Below are 12047 nucleotides of genomic sequence, written 5' to 3'. Positions count from 1 at the left end.
TTTAGGTTCTTAACCTGCCAAAGACATGCTATTAGTGTAAAAGTTGAAATGTATTTGCCAAGATTGTTGTCAATTCTAGATTTGGTTCCTGTTGTTGGTTTGATAGCATGTGCTTCTTCATGGCCCAGTAATGAAATAAGTGGGTTACAAAGATTGATACATGTATGGCATGTGGCTTGTTGAATGCAAGTTTAATAATCATGTATTTCTCTATCTAAGTTAGTTTCCACAGTGGGCAGATGCTTATCATGTTGTTTACTGTTAATGGTTTGCAAATCCATATACGAGTACCACCATGGTTGACATCATACATAAGCAATTCTCTGAGTTCCAGGAATTGGATTTGTTGGATTCCTTTCCAGGTGAGTGCTCATGGTGGTGTCCATAGGGCACTGAGCATCCATGACCAGATTTAATGGAAATTTTGAGCAAAAATGTAAAATGTTCTCCTCTTTGCTGACATATTTATTGCCATTAGAGCTAAGTGCTGATATGGAATATTATTTCATGTTTATTTTGAAATGAGAATACATATCTCTTGAGATAATTAACACTTTGGTTGTCTTGCTGGAGTGATCTGACCATCAGTTGATTCATCCCTTTTTTACTCAAAATAAAGACAGTATGGTATAGGCCTAGTTGTTTCTATTCATTTGTCAGACACTAAAATAAATCAGCTTACACATCAGAAATCTATTATGATAGTTTTTTGCACATTTCTACAGCTGTAGCATAGACAGTTTTAAGGATTTGTCATTGATGTCCAAGGGACTTAAGGAGGTAATTAGGTTTATTACGTACTGTCTTAGCCACTAACACTTTCAGGGTGGATGTCAACTTAAATCAACACATAGGGTTGAGCTGGATATCAACATTAATTGACATCTGGGGGTAGGGGGCGGTAATCAGCTGTAAACATCAAGGGAGCCCCCTGTTAAGCTATAGTTCAGTTCTGTTTGCTAGTGGTACTGCTATTTCAGGCATCTGTTGCTGCTTACTGTAACCACCATCACTACTGGCTACTACTGGCTGTGCAAAGATGGCTGCTACCAGCAGCAAAAAGATGCCACAGTGGTCACAGTATGCAGTGACAGATGACTGAAACAGTGGTGCCAGTGTAATGTGGCAATGTATGCCATTGACTGTTTCTGACTTTACCATATCTTGCAGGGCGATGCTGTGTAATAGGTATATGAATTTAGATAGAGTAGAGGCTTATGGAACATAAAACATATGGACATTTGTCAAAAATACATATTTTTTGACGATTTATGTCTGAAACCATTTCTTTGCGTGCTTTTTAGAAAATTTTGTTTTTTGGAAAATATTCAGCCTTGGACCAAAATGAAAAAAAATAAATAATTGGCCCTGAAAGAGTTAAGCCACACTCTGTGACCACATAAAATCTTTTCTTGAGATCTGCACACTCTACACCACTCCTTTTAATGGAGTGTAATTGCTGCCATATTATCTCATATTTGAGTAGAAGCAATTCAATTTCCTCCAGAATGGTACAGAAGTGGTAGTCCTACCAAAAAAAAAAAATCTTTGTAAACCCTGCTGGTTTAATGTGCAGTTTGCATGATGTTCCAAAATTCTGTTTAATTATCTCCTGGTACTCTGGTTTCCTTCTACCTGCTAAAGACATGGTGGTAGACACTTATGCATGCGGTGTCCAGCCAGTAGGACACAGCCATATTTCAAAGTATTTTTAAAGTTATGTTGCAGTAAACCCATAAGTCAATCAAAAGCAATAATGGTGTTTTAACATACCCAAGAGTGTTTTCTTTCAAAAAATGTATGTACGTTTCTATGCTCAAAGCTACACTTGCTTTGCATGCATTGCTTTTAGTATAACTTTGAAGAATTACAGCATACACGTTCACTGTTCAAGCATCATGGGTTCAGTTACCATACTCCGACCCTGTTTGCCACCTGTTTTCCCCACATTAGTTTACTAAAGAGCAGTGCTCTTTCAAGTTCAACTTTGAATACAGGCAGTGTTTCTTAGAGTACCTGTGAGTACTGTTACATGTTAAGGCCCCCCATTTGATCGAATGGCACTGTATCACGCCACTGGGGTCACAAGAGAAAAAGAAAAGGCATTTGAGCTTGTGGCATGTTCATAGTATAATCCCCCTGCCCTGACACCAAAAGCACAGACTGCACTCTATGATATTTTGTATCCTGTTTTTAATTGTGTTCATCCATAAATCACGTCCCTCCGCCAGTGCCAGTCTGAAACAAGTGTGATTACAATCGGGGAAATAAAATTGAAGTGCATCCTTTTTAGGCGTTTGCAAGGGATTATGAAGCAGACTCTTGGTGAAGGGAGCGTAATTAGAAATGGAATAAAAAATGCTTGCACAGCTCTGTTGATCCCTTCAGTAGCATGACAGGGAAAAAGTGGTAGTTGTGAGGGATGAAGTATACCATGAACGATTTTCATGTTCACATCTGTGCGACTGCCACCTTCGACTCAATGGGGCCACCAAGAAAGGCATTGTCCCCACCCCATGAACCAGCACTGGAAGAAGCTGATTTGAAAATGTATGTATGTACTTGAGTTTATTCCAGACTTGAAATGCGAGAAAAAAGCAACAGCTAGAAGAAAAATAAAATTGCATTGAACATATGTGAGGCTACTGCAAAAGAAGGCAGGAGAAAACTTCAATCAGTTGTACAAAATGTAAGCTTCCTTTATGTCCTTCCTCTGTGTCTTGTTAAGTGATAAATGAAAAAGAATGTTGAAGGTAAAGGTTTTGATGAATGCATAAGTTCATAGGTACAGATTGTTTACTTCAGAGTGATAATATAGTTGTGTGTATAAATATATCATTTTTTTTTTCTAAAAATAAAAATGTAAGTGCTAATTCATTACTTGTTTTGAGAGATTGTTTATGTGCAAGAGTCTAAACGTTTCCAAGATGGGACACGTGGTGCCAGACAGTATAACTTTGCAATACTGTGGGATATGACATCTAAACTTGGCACAACGATAGCTGACAGCAGAAAAGAAAATTAATTCCAGGGTTGTGCATCATAAAATGTCTTGGCTATGTACTGTAAAATCAGGTTTTGGAGAGAAATCCTTAAAGTAACCATGTTTTGTGTTTAGTTGATATGGGTGCAAAAAAGGGTTTTAATCATACATCAGATACTTTTAAAAATTTTGAGTTTTATATACTCAGTGCTCATCAGGCATTTGCAGCTCCTTTATTACATAATCAGAGTAATAGCCATTTATGTTAGTGTATGTAACTTAGGCGCAGTAATGGCTAATAGTGTACGAGGGGTTCATGCAATAGGTGACTTCACATTTACTGCTAAGTGTCTGATCTAGGGTTGGTTCCTCATGTTCCAGTGGTAGGTGAAAAAATATCTTATTTGTAAAAAAAAAAAAAAAAAAATTAGTAAATTCTACTAACCTTAGAACTGCTTTTTCTGGAGTCAGAAGGCAGTAATTGCTTACATGGAAGCATCCGTTAGCCTAGTAAGCCACTTAGGTTTATGGATGATCCCTAAGCATGGATTTTGGGTAAAAATGGAGATTGGGATGGAGAGCACTATATGGATAAATACAACAACAAGCATACTAATGACAAAAAAAGAGCATTTACCAGGGTGACCAGTATCATTAAGGAAATATGTTTTGCATAAAGTAGCATTCAGACCAAACGAGAATCATCAGAACACAATACAAAAAAAAACCTAAATATATTTGTTTTTTAAATACTGTTTCAGGAGGGCAATGAGTTTTTCTCAAGTACATAACCACCTAATGACATTGCATAATTAGGCTCCTTAATTTCTGTTTCTTCATGCCAAATTCATAATAACTTGAAACATAGGCATGATTCGTTCTGTTCCGTAGTCTGTAGGGTTATGTTGATTGTCCTTTATTTTAATATAATCTATGTCTTCATTTTATAAAGCAGCCACTGTACAATAGTGAATATGTCAGCACCACAAACCGTCATCATTTTGGATGGAAATGATAAGAGAATTGGAAGCAACCGTGTATGTTTTTCATCACAACTAACCGCCTTTAATGGCAAGTACATCAGAAAGACTGGCTGCAGTCCCATCAGGTCAATTTGTCATACATGTTTCGTTTTTGGCAAATTTCTTAACCACTATTAGATTTAAATTTTGCAAATCATAGCAAAATAAGTCAAAAAGAAATCTAACCAAGGATGGAATTCAGAAAGAGAAATTAATCAATTTGTGAAGTTGGGTTGTTGATGGTGACATAAGGGGAACAACAAAGTCTTAGAGGGACCTTTAAAAACTGACCAAGTGTTAGAAGTGTGGGCCAATGTCATCCATTTCCTCACCTCGGCCTCTTATTCAGTTTAAGTGTCCCTGATGACCAGGCACAATGCATACTACAACCCTAGAAAGTGTGCCAGTGATCTTGTGTCCACACAGAAAAATGTGCTGTGGTTTTAAGGTTTTGACTTTGGAATTTGAAGTCCAGCTTATCTATACCAATAACCATAACCAGTCAATTTGCCCAAGATTCTTTCTTTCCATTGTCTAATGCTGCTTATTCTATAGGGTGGTCCAGATCTAATTGTGCAATTTTCATGACGTTATAACTTAAGTTTATTACATAGAAAATCACCTGAAAAATCTCGGACCATGAAGAAGTGTGTGAACTGACGACATGAAGAATCGTCTTCACACTGAACTGGAATCGTTCCCGCATAAATGAAAGTCATCCAGACGCTCTGGATCTGCATAATTAGATCTGGACCAGCCTGTAATTTAAGTATGTCAGGGAGGAAGTATTAGACACAAAGTGAAAACCAACCCTGGATTAGATACCAGTCCATTGCAAACACACACCACATGACCTTTGCTCATGACGGACCAGCTTTGACTCTCTTATTGACCAAGTTTTTTAGATTCAGAACTGGCCTGATTCAATATAACAGCGATTGCTCAAGCACTTTACAAAATTTTGGATGAACTGTAACATCTCACAACGAGTCACAGCTCAAATCTTATTCCAGATGCTATTTTAATGCTGGATATGATCAGGCGGAGTGGGGAAAAACGCAGAAGTGGGACTGGACATCTGTTGCCATCATCCGAGCCAAAATGAGAAGTGTGTGGTTTGCTATAATATTTATATTTTTCTTGAGCTTCTGTAACTAATTTCCCTTTGGGAACAGATAAAGTATTGCCTTGCTGTTTATCAATGGCAAAACGGACCCCCTCATTCTAGTTCTATTAAAATGGAAGCCATAACCAAACCCAGCAGCGTGGGAGTACAAGGCAGGCAGTCTGCCTGTTCACTACAGGACATTTGTGCACGTGTACCTACACTCTCCTTAGCTTCAAATCGAAATTGTTTTTGAAAACACACAAATGCACACCAGAGCAAAGACATAACTTGTAAAAAGCAGACTGCATGAGAATGAGGAGGCATCTAGAAATCGTTAAAAAAAAAAAACTGGAAAAGAAAATATTACCAGTTATAAATAATACATGGCGTGTATTCAGAGACCTCTTGCTCCAGCCCCAAAGTTAATACTTTCCAAAAAGCAAAAATATTACCAGACAGTCCTCCATCGTCTAAGAATTGTTTTGAAAGTGGAGCCGCTTTTGCCTCAGTCAGTAATGTATGCCTTTTACAGCTAGCGGCCTTGACTAATGCAGAGCTCTTCGTTGCAAGAGAACCAGAGTTGAGTTCCATCCCTCCGTTTTCGAGCCTGCTGCCAATTAAAAGTGTAGCCGTATGTTGGAGGAGCAGGACAAGGCGGAGAATGATACCGCTTCAAGTCCCATCATTGGTCCATTTTATAGTATTCTTGGGATACGTACACTCCAAGACGAGGAGTTTTTATGGAAATGCACACAGTTTAATGTCTTAATGTTTCATGAAATCAAGGCATAGAACAAATAAACAATGACAAAAAAAAAACACTCAGGGAATCATTAAGTGCACAAAATCTGATTCAGATTTTTGATCCATCAAAATAGCCACTTTTCACTGATATAACAGCCAAACCGTGGTGACCATTTTGATTTAGAACGCCGGTCACTCTGTACAAGTCACCAATTCTGCCACCAGCAAAAGAACCCCACACTTCTTCCTCCATGTTTGATGGTTGGTGTCAGACACTGAGGAAGGATCCTTTCAACAACCTGATGGTATACAAACACCATGCCTGATGAACCAAAGATTTCAAATCTTGATTCATCGGCCCATAAGACTGTATTCCAGTCTGCAATAGTCCATGGACCGTATTTCAAGGCCCTGTTTTGTCCTTTACGGGATGGTTTCCTTACTGCCACTCGCCCTGTAAAACCTGCAGTACAAAGTCCCCACTTTACAGTAACTGACACTTGCTTTTCTCAACCACTGTTAAACTGCCCTTGAAGCTGTCGTGCTGTGAGGCGCCTGTTACGCAAGCTGTTGATTCTCCGAAACTTGTCTTCTCATTGGTTTGTGACTTTGGTTCTGCCAGGGTTCTTCCTATCAGTGGTTCTTCGAGTTTCCAATTGCCTTTGGATTGTGTAGGACACCATACTCACTGACACTTTGATGGTTTTTTTTTTTCATTTTCTCTAAACGAAAGAAAGGCCTATACTTCTACTAGTAATAATGTTTTGTCTCCTTTCATTTGTAAATTGCTATTATCACTGAAATGTACAACTTTCTACACTGTAATATTTTCCAAGTACAGTGGAACCTCGGTTCACGAATGTCTTGGAACACGTACAAATCGGTTTACGACCAAAAAGTTTGCCAAACTTTTGCATCTGTTCACGACCACACACTCGGTATACGAACAAGCCAGTTTCCCTTTCAGTTTGTGCGCGCTGATGATTTCTGCACGTGTTCAGTCTCTCCCTGTGCATCGAGCGAGAGAGAGAGAGACACAGAGATGCAGAGACACACACACACACACACACACAGAGCGAGAGAGAGGGCTGGCCGGATAAGGCCAAGAAGGCAGTTAAAGAATGTACGAGGTTTGTTTTTAAAGAGCCGGATTCGAGCATTGTTTTATCCTCGTATTTAATGAAGACATTTTTCTATTGGATTTGAACTTCCACTTCACTTCTGTTTACAGCAATCGGTTCGTAGCTTGCATTGTTGCAATGTTACTTTTCTTGGTGGTTTATTAATTTTTCAAATGTTCATTTTTTTCCCTGTGCTTAAAACTCATTAAAAAAAAAAAAGTGTTTTTAGCGAGTGGTTCGTAGTGCTATAGCACGAACTCTTGCAGTGTTAGTTTTCTCTGTGTTATTCGATACATTTAGTTTACTATTACGCTGTGCATTCTATGGTATAATTAACTATATTTGTTCTTTAAAATATATTTACATACAGTTCGTATGGTCTGGAACGGATTAATTGTATTTACATACAATCCTATGGGGGGAAATTACTTCGGGTCACAACCAAATCGGGTTACGATCAGAGTTTTGGAACGAATTACGGTCGTGACACGCAGTTCCACTGTAGTACTTCAGAGGGTGTAGTAACACAGTCTGTTCCAACGCTGCTTTAAAACAGACAGAGGGATTTTAAATAATGTGCAAACTGCGGCAACATACAAGACTTAATGTTAACTTTAATTACTGCAGAACATCTGTAGGTTGTAACCAATTAGTTGTTCCGTGAAGGAGGCCCATTTGTAGTATCCTGAAATTTCCTTTTCCAGATTTTGTTAACCTAAACTTTAAATTTAAACCTCTGGCAGTTTACTGCTTACCTTTTCTCAGTTTTTACGTTATTTGTTGCATTTCAACTGATTACATTTGAAGAAAAACTAGAAAACACTAAAACTTATGACCAGTAGTGTATATTAGTCTTATTTAGAATTAATTTAATTATTTCAAAATGCTCTGGGAGTACAGGTGACTGACAAAATGAAGGAAACATTGAGTAAATGAGGGGTACAAATTCTATTTAAAACTTTTAGATACAGTACATGACGGGATGGGGACTAATTAAGTATTAAAGGGCAAAGGAAGCCCCTATTATTATGTTGGCTACCATACCTCTAAGAGCAAAGACTGGCGACTTCAAGAGAGGGATACATGGGGGATAGCATCTTAGTTTAGGTGGAGCAAAAATGCATCTATTACTGATAAACTGCTATGTAACAAGAATTTAACAAAGGCGTTGTTTGGTATTAAGGGAATGCTCAATCCAAAAATGATATTATTCATATGGTTAGTTTAGCCCAGGTAGTTTGTAGCGATAGCCAAGTGAAATATTTAATCTCATTAGGGGGCTTTGCCCCCTGCTTGCTTCGCTCACCGACCCCCTCCCCACCCGTGGCACGCTACACGCCAGCTACTTCGCGTCTCTGCTGCTCGCGTTGTGAAGGGGGGTGCTGAACGTACACTAAGGAGGTGCCGTCAGATCAGCTGCTGTCTTGCTGCTGCCGAGCTGCGTGTTCTGCTTGTCGCGCTGTGTGTCGATCATTTAAAAGCCGTCCTTTTGTCTCACAGGATGTTAAAGTGTCTCTGAAAAAATCACGTATCATCTCCTTCCAAGATTTCTTTTTTATAGTAGAGAGATGTTTTCATGCATAATGGAAATAAAAAAAAAAAGTTTGATATAATAAATCCAATTGGTGTCCAGTGCAGTATAGTGGCAAATGATGTGAAAAACATCCAATGACAAATAAATAAAGTCACATTGCATAATCCACATCTTCCCCACATTTAATGGTATTTCAAAATGTCAAATGTGATTTGTACTTCCTGTTTCTGATGTGTGCTGATTTTCCCGGAAGTATCTATTTAACAATATTTTAGCAAAAAATGCATGTGTTCTGCACATTTTCAGCATACAACTAGATAACTGATAGTGTATTATGTGACACACGTAACATGATTTTTTTTTTTCTTTTATCCTTGGATTTTTCTTTCATCATTTGTTATTGTACAGCATTGGTCACCATTGCCCAGTATTCTGTGATAACATTTTTTATCTCTGCTCTATATGAAAAAATAAGATTAATAATTTATCTCACAGCAAACTCCGTGGAGTAAGGAAGGTCAGGTTGTCGAGTAGGCACTGGTACAGCTCATTGCCGCATCCACCAAAAAAAAGAAACCGCTCAAGGTCCCAGTTGGTAACCCCCCAGCCAGACACATGGTCCTGTCCTACACTCCGCAAATGACCATCTATCTGCCACAGTCAGGTGTTATGTGGGCATCCACTCGGGTCCTCAACAATGAGGATCCTACAAGCCGGATCACCCTCAGGGAATCGCGCCACATGGCCATAGTGCCGTAACTGATGCTCCCTCACAATGCAAGTAATGCGCCTCATTCAGGACTCTGTGAGCAACCGCTCATTTGACACAAAGTCAAACCAGCGGTACCCAAGGATTCTCCAAAGAGACACAGTACTGAAGCCTCTTGAGAGAGGAGTCCGAGTGTCTTGGGCTTGCGAGTGTCCTGATAAAAACCAAGATCCAGGCCTTTAATGACCTCTTGGGCACGGCCATCAGCAGTGGGTCTGTCTGAGGAGAGAGTGTCATCCACATCGAGACGTTTACTTACCACAGCAGCGACATTCATGTCTCTGGTGACTCTTCCCATGAAGTCAGTAGACAGATTGGGAGAGCATGGGGGTCATGAGGTCGCTGGACAGGGGTCTTTGTGAAAGGATGAAAGTCCCTTTACAGAGTAAGTAACATACTGTATGCAAAATTATCATTTTTGTGTGCAAATCATAAGTGGGGGAGTGTGACATATTAATACTGCGGTCAGACTGCTTGTAAATATAATAGATTTACAGGTCTTATACTGGAGTAGGCAATATCAAAAGAATTATTTCTCATTTAAACAAATGCAAAGTGAAATTATTTTAATTGGCCATATTGCAGAGTTGAATAACTGCTTTACTGAGGCCTTGTGTTATTAAGACCAAAGGAAGCCTTTTGTTACATAACAGCATGTGAACAGAAAATGCCTTTTGTCATACCTAAAATAAAGTTGTTTCTGATCATTTTTACATCAAAGTGCTCAATTTGCTAATTAGGGTAACAGAGGACAAACGCACAAATAGCAAACAGAAGGCCGTAGCCTTGAATGCTTGTTTTTAGCAGTAAAGGAGGGTGTATGGTGCATTTCTTAGCGTAGTTTAGGGTCTTTCTGAATGATCATTTACCGTAAATCCAATGGTGAAACATTTCTAGCCTGAAGGTATTGTAAACTGGTAGCTGTCAGGTACCAGTGGACTAAAAAAGATTCACAGAACATGGCAGCAATGACTCCATACACAAGGGCCATTCCAGTCTGCAGCTCTCATTCTAGAAGAGCTGAGCAAGTATGGAGACTCTAGAGCAGCATTGTCAGCTATGCTTTTTCACCACTATTAAAACACCAAATGAATGCATTAAGATAAATTATATAGGTGTTTTATTTTTATTTTGTCTCATGCCATTCATTATAGTTGTACCAAAGATCAGAACCAAAGCTTTATGGACTGACTGCATATACAAAAGAACATACATCCATAAATTTTTGGACAGAGACAACTTTTTTCTAATTTTGGTTCTGTACATTACCACGATGAATTTTAAATGAAACAACTCAGTGCAGTTGAAGTGCAGACTTTCAGCTTTAATTCAGTGGGTTGAACAAAAATATTGCATAAAAATGTGAGGCAACTAAAGCATTTTCATTTTTTTAACACAATCCCTTCATTTCAGGGGCTCAAAAGTAATTGGACAAATTAAATAACTGGAAATAAAATGTTCATTTCTAATACTTGGTTGAAAACCCTTTGCTGGCAATGACAGCCGGAAGTCTTGAACTCATGGACATCACCAGATGCTGGGTTTCTTCCTTTTTAATGCTCTGCCAGGCCTTTACTGCAGCGGCTTTCAGTTGCTGTTTGTTTGTGGGCGTTTCTGTCCCAAGTTTAGTCTTCAACAAGTGAAATGCATGCTCAATTGGGTTAAGATCAGGTGACTGACTTGGCCATTCAAGAATTTTACACTTCTTTGCTTTAATAAACTCCTGGGTTGCTTTGGCTATATGTTTTGGGTCATTGTCGAGTTGTAACATGAAATGCCGCCCAATCAATTTGACTGCATTTAGCTGGATTTGAGCAGACAGTATGTCTCTGAACACCATAGAATTCATTCGGCTCCTTCTGTCCTGTGTCACATCATCAATAAACACTAGTGTCCCAGTGCCACTGGCAGCCTTGCACACCCAAGCAATCACACTGGCTCCACCATGTTTTACAGATGATGTGGTATGCTTTGGATAATGAGCTGTTCCACGCCTTCTCCATACTTTTTTCTTGCCATCATTCTGGTAGAGGTTGATCTTGGTTTCATCTGTACAAAGAATGTTTTTCCAGAACTGTGCTGGCTTTTTTAGATGTTCTTTAGCAAAGTCCAATCTAGCCTTTCTATTCTTGAGGCGTATGAGTGGCTTTCACCTTGCAGTGCACCCTCTGTATTTACTTTCATGCAGTCTTCTCTTTATGGTAGACTTGGATATCGATACGCCTACCCCCTGGAGGTAGTGTTGTTCACTTGGTTGGCTGTTGTGAAGGGGTTTCTCTTCACCATGGAAATTATTCTGCAATCATCCACCACTGTTGTCTTCCATGGACGTCCAGGTCTTTCTGCGTTGCTGAGTTCACCAGTGCTTGCTTTCTTTCTCAGGATGTACCAAACTGTAGATTTTGCCACTAGTAATATTGTAGCAATTTCTCGGATGGGTTTTTTCTGTTTTCACAGCTTAAGGATGTCTTATTTCACCTGCATGGAGAGCTCCTTTGACTACATGTTGTCTGTTCACAGCAAAGTCTTCCACATACAAGCACCACACCTCAAATCAACTCCAGGCCTTTTATCTGCTTAATTGATAATGACATAACGACAGACTTGCCCACTCCTGCCCATGAAATAGCCTTTGAGTCAATTGTCCAATTACTTTTGAGCCCCTGAAATGAAGGGATTGTGTTAAAAAAATGCTTTAGTTGCCTCACATTTTTATGTAATCTTTTTGTTCAACGCATTGAATTAAAGCTGAAAGTCTGCACTTCA

Source organism: Polypterus senegalus, chromosome 3, assembly GCF_016835505.1.
Source record: "Polypterus senegalus isolate Bchr_013 chromosome 3, ASM1683550v1, whole genome shotgun sequence".
NCBI classification, from domain to species: Eukaryota; Metazoa; Chordata; class Cladistia; order Polypteriformes; family Polypteridae; genus Polypterus; species Polypterus senegalus.
The sequence above is the reverse complement of the archived record's forward strand: the minus strand, read 5'-3'. Positions refer to the sequence as shown.